The sequence below is a fragment of the Xyrauchen texanus genome, chromosome 33 (assembly GCF_025860055.1).
Source record: "Xyrauchen texanus isolate HMW12.3.18 chromosome 33, RBS_HiC_50CHRs, whole genome shotgun sequence".
In the NCBI taxonomy this organism is placed as follows: Eukaryota; Metazoa; Chordata; class Actinopteri; order Cypriniformes; family Catostomidae; genus Xyrauchen; species Xyrauchen texanus.
In genome coordinates, this window is record NC_068308.1 from 22,346,011 (window position 1) to 22,360,325 (window position 14,315).

The 14,315-nt window shown below is 37.0% G+C and overlaps 1 protein-coding gene across 1 annotated transcript in view; it reads left to right on the forward strand.

Moving 5' to 3' along the window:
• The first annotated feature begins 2,408 nt into the window (after positions 1-2,408).
• LOC127626505 (supervillin-like) overlaps positions 2,409-14,315 on the forward strand; it is a 110,229-nt gene continuing 98,322 nt past the window's right edge. The window contains exon 1 of the mRNA XM_052102324.1: positions 2,409-2,520. The gene's annotated coding sequence lies outside the window, so the exon portion shown is untranslated. The remainder of the gene's footprint in view (positions 2,521-14,315) is intronic.

The following is a 14,315-nucleotide window of genomic DNA, read 5'->3' on the forward strand; positions in this document are numbered from 1 at the left end:
AGTTTCAGAAATTGAAAAAGTTTGCTACAATGAAAAGTTAACAAACTTGTTTCTTTAGCAGTTGGGGATTTACATGTACAGTATATTTCTCTGAGTGACTGTGGCACTACATCAAATGTCTTTGTTATTTGAGTTTATTCTCAGATTCTCAGTGTGTGTCTGGACGCTTTGTCTCTGTCTGGCCATTTATTTCCTTCATATGTCACTTTCTCAGACACTGAGGATATGAGACACTGCCCGTAGCTAATGAACAGAGCCTCTTTGACCACAGTAGTGCACTGGTGACATTACAACAGCCTTAGTCAAAAGAGCATTGTTGGTCAATTCTTGGCGGAAAAACAAGAACTGATATACCCTGTATCATTATTTTCATTTTCAAAAAGTTTGCGGTTGATGGTTTTCTTATTTTATTGTGTTTTATTTCTTCAAGAGAAAATGTTTTGTCTTTCTATTCAACATCTCTTGTCTTCTCAGCTTCAAAACAAAACAGAAAACAAGAAACTAATAAATGTAATATTTATGATAAAGCACCATGAATTTTTTTATTGATACAGTATGAACTGTATTGTTTATGTGTGCTTTATAGAGACTAAAGCAATGTCATCTGGCAAGCATATAGACTAAAATCTCTTAACCAGGTTCTAGGCCTATGTATCAAAATGCCAAATGGGAATGCAATCAAATTCCTTTCTGATGCATGTGAAATGACATTTTACACAACAACTTTATTTACAATGTTCAACAGCTGCATTTTGTTAATCCACACAACTGGGGTTAAGGTGGGTCTCATGGTTGAGCTTTCCAGTGAAATCACAAGTCTCATATTTCATCTGTTCCATACATTTAAATTATATTTTGGGTTAATACAAGTTAAACTAATTTGACAGCATTTGTGGCATAATGTTGATTACCATAAAAAATATTTCCACTCATCCCTCTTAAAAAAAAAAAGAAAGAAAAAGCTAAATCGAGGTTACAGTGAGACACTTACAAGATAAAACAATGGAGTCCATTTTTGGAGGGTTTAAAGCCAGAAATGTGAAGCTAATACTTTTATAAAAGCACTTAGACATCATCTGTAAAAACGTGAGCATTGAGCTCTAAACATTACATGGTTTACAGCATTACATCGTCATATAAACAAAGTTGTAAAATTGGATATAACTTTACACAGAACAATTTAGAAAGCTCGGTGGCGAAATGACCAAGCCCCCTCTTCCCTTGTCGGACGGCAAAACGAGAGAACAAAATGCCCCTGCAAAGATCTCATCCTTGGATAACAGCATCTCTGAATACAAACATGTCTTTATTTCTCTGAATTTGCACTGCAGGGAATTTAGTTGCAAGCCACAATGATGTATCTTCCAGTCAGTATTCATTCAACATAATGAATAATGAAAAGACTGATAATAGAGAGCAACAGTGCCCATCCACCTTTTCAGCCATCTGGGTTCCAGAAGTATTCTTCCCATTCATTTTTTCATAAAATCCTTCATAAAAGAGTTCTAAGCCATGAACCAAAACCAACCAGCTCTGAGGTGAATCACAATATTACAAACTTTGATTTAAAACAAAAAAGTATTTGAAAATAGGACAAGAAGACAAAGGTACAAGAAAATGGACTTACCCTGTTTCACGATGGTACAAACTACAATCCCATGAAGCTTTGGGCATGAGGTAATCGGGAAAAAAGAAATATGGAAATATATAAAACTATTGATTTTAGGTTGTTGATTATAAGTATAAAAACAAATATGCAGGTAGTTTGAGGGTGTAAGGGAGACTCGATTGCATCATTCACAGTGTGTCATGGAAGTTGGCGCTCGCTGCTTGACTTGTTTGGCGGGCTTTGTTGGCCATGGTTCTCCGATTAGTCTTTCTCTGCTGGAACATGGGCAGTGTAGTTGTTCACCAGATATTCTGCAGTTAAACACGATTATTAAACAATGAATTTTAAAATAACGCAGACTGATGGCTTCAAAAAAAGGCGTACACCATCGATGAACCGCCTTGGACTTCACGGTATGTCTGTCTTTAAAGGTTTACGTTATTGTTGAAAATCAATTTGTCCATGGAAAACATGAGTGAAATTTTCACTTCTGGAAACAGACTGTAATGCTCTATAAGGGAGCAACTGTTTTGTCAATAAGATTTTTTGTGCACACAATATCTTGGGGTTTCAAATTAACAATTTAAATTGAGTGATTTCTTTGGTAACATTTCCAGGAGTTCACATCAACATCAAAAAGATTCCTCTCATCATGACCAATAAGGCAAGATGGTTGCGCTCTTCTGGTTTGGCCCTTTAAGAGTAGACTCACGTCGACCGGAAGCTGCAGGTCAGGACAAATGTAAGCTCGAGGCGCGCGCGCGCGAGTGAGCGTGAATGATAGAGGGACGCGCGTGCTTTCTCTTCACGCAACTCATTCGCTTGTCCAGATATGCTTGTTGAAGTTCTTTGACGACACTTGTTTAGTCACAAAGTACAGTTTGGAAATAACTCCGAAACATCGCCTTCGGGTAAGTTGCCATATTTGTTAACAGCACGAGATCATTTTGTTGGGGATGTTTCTGCTTTTAAAACATGATTTTAGTCATGTGTAAGTTGCCAAGTGACTTTTGTCTTGTTTGTAACAATTAGCAAAAAAGACAAGCTAAATAAAAACATCAACAGGTCTATAGTGAAACACTCTTTAGTTATTAATAGGGCTATAAATATACAACGCGTTTGCTGTACAAACCCGTGGTTGGTTTTTGTTTGTTTTGTTTTGGTAGGTTGTCTCTCGGAGTTATTTTTTTTATTGTACTTTATTTTACGTAGTATTATTTTAAACAGTACACTTGTCCTTTTTTATAAGTGATTTTTCTGGAGTTCACATTAGGGTTCATTAACAAAACAGGCTGCGCGTTCATGTTAGCCAGTAATTTAATAATGATTGAGCTCACGCGTGAAAAATAGCTTATTAAACTCTATTGAGGTATATCTGGATGGCGTGAGTATGGTAAGTTTAAGAAGCGCGATATAAAGAGTGCCCAAGGGTCTGCTCGTCCTCTTCATTGTGGCTTAAGGAAGGGTCGTTCCCGTTACTTGATATACAACATCTTTTTCAGCGGGCGCGCGCGTATGAAGAGATGCACCTCATTATGTAGAACAACTAAAACGACACATGCAACATGGTCATGCAAAACATGACACATTTGATAAATTGTATTTCTTTTTTTGACAGTAAAATGTAGGTTAAAGCATGTACACACAGTTGGCACACTTAAACATCTCTTGTGATCCACTGGATTTGATTGTTTTATGATCCAGTCTCATTTGCATTGATCTGATATAACAGTACCAGTGCTGCATCATTACGACATTCCATAGTTCATTTAGTTCTACAATAAACAACTTCTGCTTCCACTTTAAGAAGTTGTTGATCATGCCCACTACAACTTTGGGTAATTTGCCTTTTATTTTATATAAATATAGGAATTTTGTGACTTTACTAATTTGTATCGCAGTTTATTAGCAGAATGTGACCTAAATGCATATGGTTGACAAATTACATTTGCGATAATGATAGTGGGTCCTAACATAGAGCTCTTACTGTAATCCAAACAGCAGTAAATGGATTTTTAATACCCACACATTTGAATTATATAGCCTTGTTTTGCATTTCATTTATGCAGGCGAGGGAAAGAAACAAATTCACATCTTCATATTTAATACTTGTTTTTGTGGACTCTCCAGTCATTTATAATGATATAAAACAAAAGTAGAAACATAATAAGGGCATAATCATTTCCCTTACTTGTGTTTAGGGTCTACATGGGTTAGCATTTGGAAACCCTAAGTCTTTAGTTCCGGGTTAGATACAAGTTAAGCTTAATAGACAGAATTTATGGCATAATTTTGATTTCCAAAAAAATATATATTTTTGACTTGCCCCTCCTTTTCTTTACAAAATCTAAAATCTGTGTTACAGTGAGGTACTTACAATGGTAATAAATTGGGCCAGGGCTGGACTGGGAAGAGAAATCTTCAAAATCTGGATTTTACATTACAACTGGCCCAAGGTGGCTTTTCTGCATATGTTTTTCCATTTTGTGGTTCATTCTGTATAACGTTATGGCACATTTTAGCTTCTCACGGCCGACCCACTCCTCCGCTCGGTTCTCCCGATGGCCAGTCCTCCACAGAACGGCCCCAAAGTGTGTCTGCCCACTGGGAACATGCCCGGTATGCCTGAATTGGGTAATCTGTAAATGTTAAACTACTCACTATTTTAAAAGGATAGCCACAAGGGGGCCTGGGTAGCTCAGCGTGTATTGAGTCGCAAGTTCGAATCCAGAGTGTGCTGAGTGACTCCAGCCAGGTCTCCTAAGCAAACAAATTGGCCTGGTTGCTACGGAGGGTAGAGTCCTATGGGGTAACCTCCTGGTGGTCATGATTAGTGGGTCTCGCTCTCAATGTGGTGAGTAGTAAGTTGTGCATGGATCGCAGAGAGTAGCATGAGCCCCCATGCTGGGAGTCTCCATGGTGTCATGCACAGCAAGCCACTTGATAAGGCATGATTGATGGTCTCAGAAGCGGAGGTAACTGAGACTTGTCCTCCACCACCCGGATTGAGTTGAGTAACCGCACAACCACAAGGACCTACTAAGTAATGTGAATTGGGCATTCCAAATTGGGAGAAAAGGGGAGGAAAAAAAACTATATCCACAAGACATAAACGATATGTGTGTTAACATGATTTTAGTGTGAAAAAATCGATTACTAACCTTTTCTGTTTTAAGTTATATCCAATTTTACAACTTCTTTCCATGACGATGTAATGTCAACAGACCCTTAAACAACTGTAAAAATTATGATTTAAACCACATTGCAGCTCAAATAAGACATGAGTCTTAACAGAAGAATTAATGTAAGTGCTTCTATAAAATTTTAAGGCATATGTAGAAATTAATTTTTGTGGGAATCACAATTATTCCACACATGCTTTCGATTGAGCTCAACTTGTATTGAATCTGGAATATTCCTTTAATGATTTCCAACTTGGCCTTTAAAATCTGTGTGTCATTGGTTTTGTAATACTGGCAGTTAAAAGTATCTTAAAGCAGAGAAAGATAGAGTGCGAAATTAAGTACTGAGAGATTTGTGTAGCTTGAAATGGAGAGAATTGGCCCAATAATGCAAATCTGTTTTACATGCTAAAGAAATTAAATGTTCAGCATACTTAATGGCATGCCTGTCTCTCCAAGTGCAAGATTGTAAACTAAAATGAGTAATGATGAGCTTGAATAATGCATCCGAATTCACAACTAATATTTTACATCTATATTTCTAATTGTCTTGGTGCTTTTATGTACCAATTATCTACTAAGCTTATCATTTCTAGTCTTGTTTTTTTCCCCAAATGTTCTCAAAAATGTGTATTTTATTAAGACAAATTGCAGATGCTTTCTCCAGTGCTGACTCCACGATATGGGCAGATCCTCCTCTGTTTTCACTCCCTTAACTAGAGTCAAAAAGGACATGCTGTCCACCCATATCAGTGTTGATCACAGTGATCTGGAGAGCTTTGCCTCATGACTGATCATAGCTCTTATGTTTCATAACAAAGCTGTCTTTCCTAAGATGTTGAATATTTTTCCAACATCAGGCAGTGGACAGAGCATGATGTGGATTAGTGAACAGGATGTCTAGTAAGTTTATGGTTAACTTCACTTTCTGTTGGGTCCAATTAAGATCTGTGGTGCTCATAGTCAGATGACTGATGTAATGCTAGACCTATATGATTTGCTCAAAGCTAATTTCTTGTCTGCTTTAAATTATTTTCCAAATGTAATATGTTGTATGTTGTTTTTAGTGCTCACTGGTCTATAAATTAGAGACCCACAGTGATGGTGGTCAAGTAAGATTTTCTCATGCCTATGGAGTCTTTAGGGTCCATGTTCTGAAAGTTACATGTCATACAGGAACACCAATGAATGTCTCTTTTATAATCTGCTTCTGCTGTTATACCTGGTGTTTCAGTTGTTACCTGCTCTTCGTGTTTTTCTTCCTTTGTTTTAAATTACACTTTTTAACACACCATTTTTGATAAATCAGAATTTAATGTTATCCAGTAGTTTACCGTGGGTGTTTTGTTTGGCAATGTTGTGCAATGTTGCTTTTCTTTTACTTGAAATATGTTATATATAGAAGTGCATAAGAGTAGTATATCATGTTCATGTTTTTCTCAATGCATTCTTTGACATTTTAATTCAAACATACATGCACAAATACATGTTGTGTAGCTATAGGTCTACTTAATAGGGGTATGAACCATGTGCCGAGGTTGGCACGGTAACACCCATACCCAACTTTTAGCAGAAATAACCCCCAGGGCTTTCTGAATTAACTGCTCATTAATCAAGGCAAGGATCTGCTCTCTAAAGAAAATTTGATAATAGCAACTGTAGTCCTGCTCTGTCCTGCACAGGGAGAGGCCACATAAACACCCCCTTTGGTCTCCACTATTTTCATTAAACCAACTGTACTTCTTGTGTTACCCTTTATTAATATTTAGTTTTCCTTCACTATGGTTAACTTTGTACTAATCGTATGACATAAAGGCTGTACATATTGATTTAAAGGGGTCAATTATCTTTTTTTTTTTTTTTTTTTTTTAATCTTTCTGGAGGTCCACTGACAATGGTAGTAAAGTGTTGGGTTTTTTTTGTATCAAAACATTATTTAGTGATTATTTAATAATTTTCCTCTCTGGCCCTCTGCTATAAATGCTTGGTTTTGACATCAGTGCCTCCTTAGAACTTGTTAAAATAATAGTTCTCCCAAAAATGAAAGTTCTCTCATTCACTTACCCTGATGCCATCCCAGATGTGAATGCAGGGATGTAGATTACACTGATGCTGCCTAAATATGACTTTTGGACCGTCAAAGTGCTTACACCCATGTACTACTATAAGGACCTGACAGAGCTCTATCTTCTAAAAATCTTAATTTGTGTTCTGCTGAAGAAAGACAGTCATACACATCTGGGATGGCATCAGGGTAAGTGAATAATGAGAGAATTTAAATTTTTGTGTGAACTGTTCCTTTAACGTACACTGTTATGATTGGCTAACATCGTGCAGCCCCTCAAATACAGTTATATTTTAAACTCAGCCGGAATTGCATGAACAAGCTCCACAACATTATAAAAAAAAAATTCAGGGTTTACACACAATGCACAACACATCCATTGTGATCACTCAGCATCATAAACTATAAAAAAAAAATCATGACTTTTGAAATATTCATGAATGTACCCATTTACTTACTACTTTGCGATCGGGTCCAAATGTTTTTAGCTGCCAATTCTTTAATAACAGTTCCTTTGCAAAGCTTGAGTTATTTTATGACTGGTTCACAAGCAATCCACACTGATGAGCTGAAAAAACATGCAATCCACACTGAAGACACATCCACATGATACACATACATAGTCCAAAGTACAGTGTGAACTAGATGCACACACATCCAGTTTCCAGTATCATCCTGCACTGAAATGCAAATCGCTGGAAATGCATCAATCTGATCAAAGACGTCCATCTAGTGCACGTTTACATACACCAACAATTAAAAATAGCTCCGATGGGTGCGAGAACGAGTTTGTGTTGAAAACAACAAGATGCACAGCAGCTGAATGAAACCAAATGGCTTCTCCTTTTCAGAGTTTTAACTTGACACTGCGTCTTTTAAAAGCAGGCCAAGATACATGACTCTGGTCAAAGAATTCTATAGTGCATGTTTATATAAAAAAATTATTCAAAATATCCAGATGGGTTCCCGTTTAATAATGAAAATGATAAAATCATAACGGCAAATTTAAAGTAACAGAAAGGCCTAAGTTAAAGATGATTTTAAAAAAGCTATGCTCTTTTGCCCCTGATCTTTTTCTTACAAAGTCCCACTGTTATCACAAATAGAACATCCCTGTAGACCAGTGGTTCTCAACCTCCTTTTGATGAATGTCCACCTACTTAATTTGTGTTATTTGCTTAAATTACTCAATGCAACTTTGATGTATTGCATCATTTTTAAGTTTTGTTAATAAGTTCAGCAGGCTAACGCGTCATGAATGTGAGACCAAACCTTGTGTTTCTTGTTTTCAAGATTATTCAGGGCTATATATGTGGCCTATAAAATGAAAATGCAAAGACCGAAACTAATAATTGTTAATATATTTTATATTTGCCTTTTTTGAAAATTTATTTATTCATGAATTATTTATTTTTATAGTTTTATCTATGGTATTTGTAACAAGACCATGGGAAACACATGGAAGCATGGGTCTTCACTAACATAGTTAGATGTAACATGATGTCTATAAAACAAACTGTGGCATTTTTGTAATTATAAACATTAGACCTACTCCAAACATGTAAAAATAATAAATACTAAATATAAAAATGTAAAAGCTGTTACAAAAATGTATTATATTCCCTCACTCCCCTAATGTAACCTATGACAAATTTAATAAAGCTGAAGTAGTGATATGATATGTATTATCATTCTATTTATGTATTCTATTATATAAGTTAGTGTTACTATAGTAAATTCAAGGGTGGAGATGTAGAATTCTGTGCCGAATTGAAATGTGTTCCACTTCTCGCGACTTGCTTCTCACTCATTCTCACAAAGCTGCGAGTTGAAGAGCTTCGCGCTGCTCTGTCATTGAGCCGTATCCATCTACAGACCTAAACAGGTGCATTAGCTGAGGTTGTGCCTCCGCCTGTGTAATTGTCGCTGCTAAACAAGATACTTCAGATGTGTCGCTAGACTTCATAATCAGATGAACTGCGGTACAAATGGATACCAACCCCTATAATTGAAAACCAAGTGATGTATTTGAAGTCTAAATAAATGTTTTAATGCAAAGAGGAACTTGACGATAGATTTGATTATGACTGATAAACGACCCCCATTTGTAACCTAATGCCCCCTCTCTACTAATTTGTTCTCAGCGCCCCCTGGCATCCTTTGAATGCCCCTGTTGAGAACCCTTGCTGTAGACCCTCCTGCTTTCTCTCTGAGTCACAGCTAACCCTGTTGCATAAGCACATGGGCTGCACCCAGCACTGGGGTTGCAAATAGAGAGCAAACCATTGTGGGGCCTCAATCTGCCCCAAATCTCCCCCTGCCCTTGGATGAAGAGCAGATCGAGCTCATGAGACGTGGCCCTCACTATTGAGAAAATATTTTGAAAATGGCCCCTCTGTAAAAGCACCAGGCTTTTACATTTTGTTTGTAGACAGTGTAGTCCATAGGCTAGACATAACTGACAACTGTTATGCATGTGAATATGACATTAAACCTGAATGTTCTGCTTAAACCTCTACACTATGAGAACGTGCAAAATTATTTACAGGCAGAAATCACATTGAAGTTTTTTTGATTGGCTGATCAAAGAATGTGTACATACGGCACTTTTGCAGCATCCGCCACCCATATAGTACTTTGAACTCTTTACCATGCCTTTTGAAGTACCTTCAAAAAAATGTATTCTTCATGATATGACCTCTTTAAAGATTAAACTTATGGGTGAGATCTACTTTAACATTTCAAGGACTGGCAAGGAGGAGGTGGGAATCAGCTGAACAGTCAATGTAAAGTTTAATCAGAAACTTAACTTAAAACAAACATAAACAAACAGACATGCATGCAACGAGGCTGCGTGCGTCTCTCTATTCTAACCGGCATCTCTGATTGCCACTTATCTTGCTCTCCAGCTGATCAGCTGATTCAGGGCTGGCAGTGCTCCATCACGGCCCGGCCATGCCCTCCTCCTCATCACATCTACGTAAGAAAAGTGTCAGAATTGAGTGTGGAGATTTGACCAAGTATAAACATACTAAAATACTACATATAAGAGCTCACATATGCAGAGAATCTATAAATTAGCTCCCTATTGAAATACTGATTGTCTGCGATATGACCTTTCTAAGTCATGATAGCACCATATATACTCACTAACACACCTTTTGCTCTAGCACACATCCTTTCAAATGTATACTCACTCTGTGCACATGAGGATTTACAGATGTGTTATGCTGGTTATGCATTAATGTTTTAAGCTAGATTATTTTGTGGTTCTCAAGTCATAATAAAAGACGTCCGGTTGTGATCGGTTGTCAGTTTTCATGGTAACCGACATTGGATGAGCAGCAGCACATTGGAAAGGGTTATGTGTGTGTATGGCTGTAAATGAAAGCCTATTGGCGATTTATTTTTATAGGGACGAGCCAACTGACATGTCCCACCCCAACTTCCTGTTTCAGGAGGAAATACATCAAAACCCCAAATAGAACTGTGCTCATCAAGGCATTTAACTGCGACTTCAAAAATAAATTAAGCCAACAAAATCAATATGAATTAACTAAGCCAAGGAACAGTGTAATATCCTTAATTGGTATCGTTTACTAGGAGATACCAATGTTTACTGGTCCATTTTTTTTTTATTGGACACACTGACGTTATCTAACAAAAAGTGTGTAATTCCCACTACTCCTTCCTGCACGTCAATAAAAGGTGCCACACTGGAAATCTGGGATTTAAGTTAAAACTGAATGTAAACAAGTCAGTTTTATAATTTTGAAGAATAGAAAACAAACAAAAATTATTTGTTGAATGTGTGGGCACGTGTGAGCTTGGGTTTCCGGGTGAAATGTCCACAGAGTGGCGCCAAAAGTGAGTTAAGCTAAAATTTGTTGTTGTTAATGATGTAATACATTTAATTGAATGCATATTTTATAACCATATGCTATAACCCAAAACTTAACCATTATTGGAGTAAAAATGTAAGTGTGATCACATTGCAAAATACACATTCTTTCTCCTGTTGTGAGTCGAGATTCCACATGCTTGGTTGTGGAAGGATTGCTCTCTTCAGAATGCAACTCTCTTCTCATGTTTTTCAGTCAGATGGACCATGAATTGATGATGTGACTGATACCATATTGTCAACAGCAAACTATTGCCTGGGCAACGACTCTAAACTTTAGCCAAGCATTGTTGTAACAGTGGGATGTCATTGAGGAAAAAAGGCAGAATTGCTGTTTTTTTTTGTTTTTTTTGCAGAGGTGATGGGTTCAGCCTGTGGTTGAGAGAGAGAGAATGAGAGCGAGAGAACATGCTTTTTCAATTAAGCTTTCCCTCAGAATTTTCTTCGTAATGGTGCAAAAAGCCAGATCTGGAGGGGGATCAAACCTCCTCCCAAGTTAACACACACACACACACACACACACACATGTGCATACACTTGTAAACAGAGAACCACCCCATCATGTTTTAAACCTTTCTCTTTGTGATTAATTTGTTTTATAGCTCTAGTGCCTCTCATTTCTCTCTTACAGTGCTGTTGTGTGGTATTTTGACATGCCTGTAATATTTGATAATTGTTTATGCTCTACCCGGCAAGCCAGTAACATACAAAATTAATTTTAAATTTTGGTGATATTAGTAAATTGTTAGAATGGAGCTGCTGTATATCTTTATAGTAAAATGTTTTTTGAGGTGAACACCCTTTCACTCGAAGAAACTACTAATGTGTTGGCTTATCATAGAATCACATGAAATTACTTCAGAATCAACATGACTTTAATTCTAAAGAAGTCATAACAATAACCAGAGGTCGACCGACATATTGGATTAACAGATTAATCTGGTTGATAGCTTTTTTTTTTTTTGTGGCTGCACTGGAGGATTCTACAGTCTGAACTCCTTGACTTTGCAGGGTAACAACGCCCTCTAGAGATTAGAAAAAAAAATGAATATGCATGGAGTTTGTTGTGTCAAGTAACTAGGCTGTGCAGAGATGGAAATTTCAAAAATGTAGTTTTAAACATCGACAGAAAAGCCAAGGTATGTATACAATACATGTTATTACACTGCCTGGCCAAAAAAAACAATATAGAGTAGCCATTTGGAATTAAATAAGCAGATACTTAAGGAGACTATGATCATTATTGCAGTGATTAATGTTTCAGCTGGCAACATTTCTTTTGACACTAACTGATGCAGTGTGTAGCTTCTCATTTCTTAAACAACCACATCGGAAGATGTATCCCATGGTCTTGGAAAAGATGTTAATGTGTTTCCAGAATCACTGGAATTGGGTTAAGAACTGTCCAACGCATTATTAAAACCTGGAAGGATAGTGGTGAACCGTCAGCTTCGCAGAAGAAATCTGGTTGGAAATCTTGAAGGATCGGAGATCACTAAAACACTTGTAATCACATCGTGAAAAATCGACAGTTGAACTCACGGCTATGTTTAATAGTGAATGTAAGAGCATTTCCACACACTCAATGCAACGAGAACTTACAGCATTGGGACTAAACAGTTGTGTGGCATGAAATCCACTTGTGAGGTTAATCGGAAAAAAACATTTTTTTTCTAGGGAGCATATAGATTGGATTTTGGAGCAATGGAAAACGGTCATGTGTTCTGATGAGTCCATATTTACCCTATTCCAAAGCTAAGGGAGTGTCAGGGTAAGAAGGGAAGTGCATGAAGTGATGCACCAGTCATGCATAGTGCCCAGTGTACAAGCCTCTGGAGGAAGTGTTATGATCTGCGGTTGCTTCAATTGGTCAGGTCTAGGCTCAGCAATGTTATGCGTAGGGCTGCACGATTTGGACAAAATAAAATATTGCGATTATTTTGGAAAATAAATATTGCGATTGCGATTTGAACTGTGATTATGACTGTAATGTTTTCCACATGTTCAACTGCAAAAAGGCTACTGGGGTTTTCACACTTGAACCCTCTTAAAAAGAACCCAATTGAGACCTTTTTCAGTTCAACCACAAAAAAATAAATATATAAACTGTGAAACAAAGTCTTCTTCATATCCAAATGTTGCCGTCCACTGTGTACCTATTTTTGTTCATTTTGTGACAGGATTTCAGACCACTAATCATCATCATTAGTTTTTGAAACATAGTCAACATGAATATTAGGGATGCTCCAATCAGGATTTTAACATCCGATACCAATCTCCAGTTTTCTTTTTATCTCATCAACTGATGCTGATCATTTAACTTTTTATCAGCAGCTGTTAAAACTGGTTATATGTAAGCTTTCTACTCAATGTCACTGTTAACTGAATTTCCCTGTTGCTAAAACCATATTTGTTGCCTAGTTTTTGCTGTCAAAAATAATTCAGTATTTTAAAATATAAATATTACCGGTACTCTTTATTCTAGGCCTTAAAAAATAGTAGTACTGTATATAAGATAGTCCTAAATAATGAGGCTTAATGTCAAACTGAAGTTGAACTGATAACCCATTGGCGTAATTCAATTTAAAGTGAACATTTGGGTTAGTTTGTCACCATTTAATTAGTATTCATTATTTTATTGTATTTAATTTAGCAATGCATTATATTATAGTAACTAAATATTTGATATAGATTTATTATATGTATGTTCCTTATCATTTTGTTGGATGTTGGAAATATTAGTTCCGCTTTCACTTGTTTCCGCGGCGAGTGTAATAAGGGTGACACGCTCTCTCGTAAGGTAAACAAATTACAGGAAATGAAGAGATGTTTCTGGAGTCTACAGGTGTTACTTTTAATGCTGTTTGCCCAGCAATCATTGTAACAATGTTCTAACTTAATATAGACTGGACTGAGCAGCGCAAATAAACTTTGAGGAAGCAGACTATTTATTTATTTATTTAATTAAATCACAGCCCTATGCAATTTAATATTCGCACAAGGTCATATCGCGGTTTCGATTTTATTTCGATTAATTGTGCAGCCCAATTATGCGGCAATAAAATAAAGTCAGCTGACTACCTGAATATACTAAATGACCAGGTTATCCCATCAGTGGATTTTTTTTTTCCCCCTGATGGTACAGGCATATTCCAGGGCGACAATGCCAAGATACATTGGCCTCAAATTGTGAAAGAGTGGTTCAGGGAGCATGAGAAATAATTTTCACACATGAATGGGCCATGACCGACTCCTGACCTGAACCCGATCAGAAGTCTTTGGAATGTGCGGGAGAAGACTTTATGGAGTGGTCCGACTCTCCCATCATCATTGCAAGATCTCGGCCAAAAATGTACTGTACAACTCTGGATGAAAATAAATGTTGACATTGCATAAGGTTGTTGAAATAATGGCAAGAATGCGTAACATAATCAAAGATAAAAGCAGTCCAACAAAATATTAGAGTATGCGACGGATCTGTCTATTGAGGCGGAATGCTGTGTCCTGCCCAGACATGGGTGGAACGTTGTTATGGGCCATGCGCAACATGGACAGGTT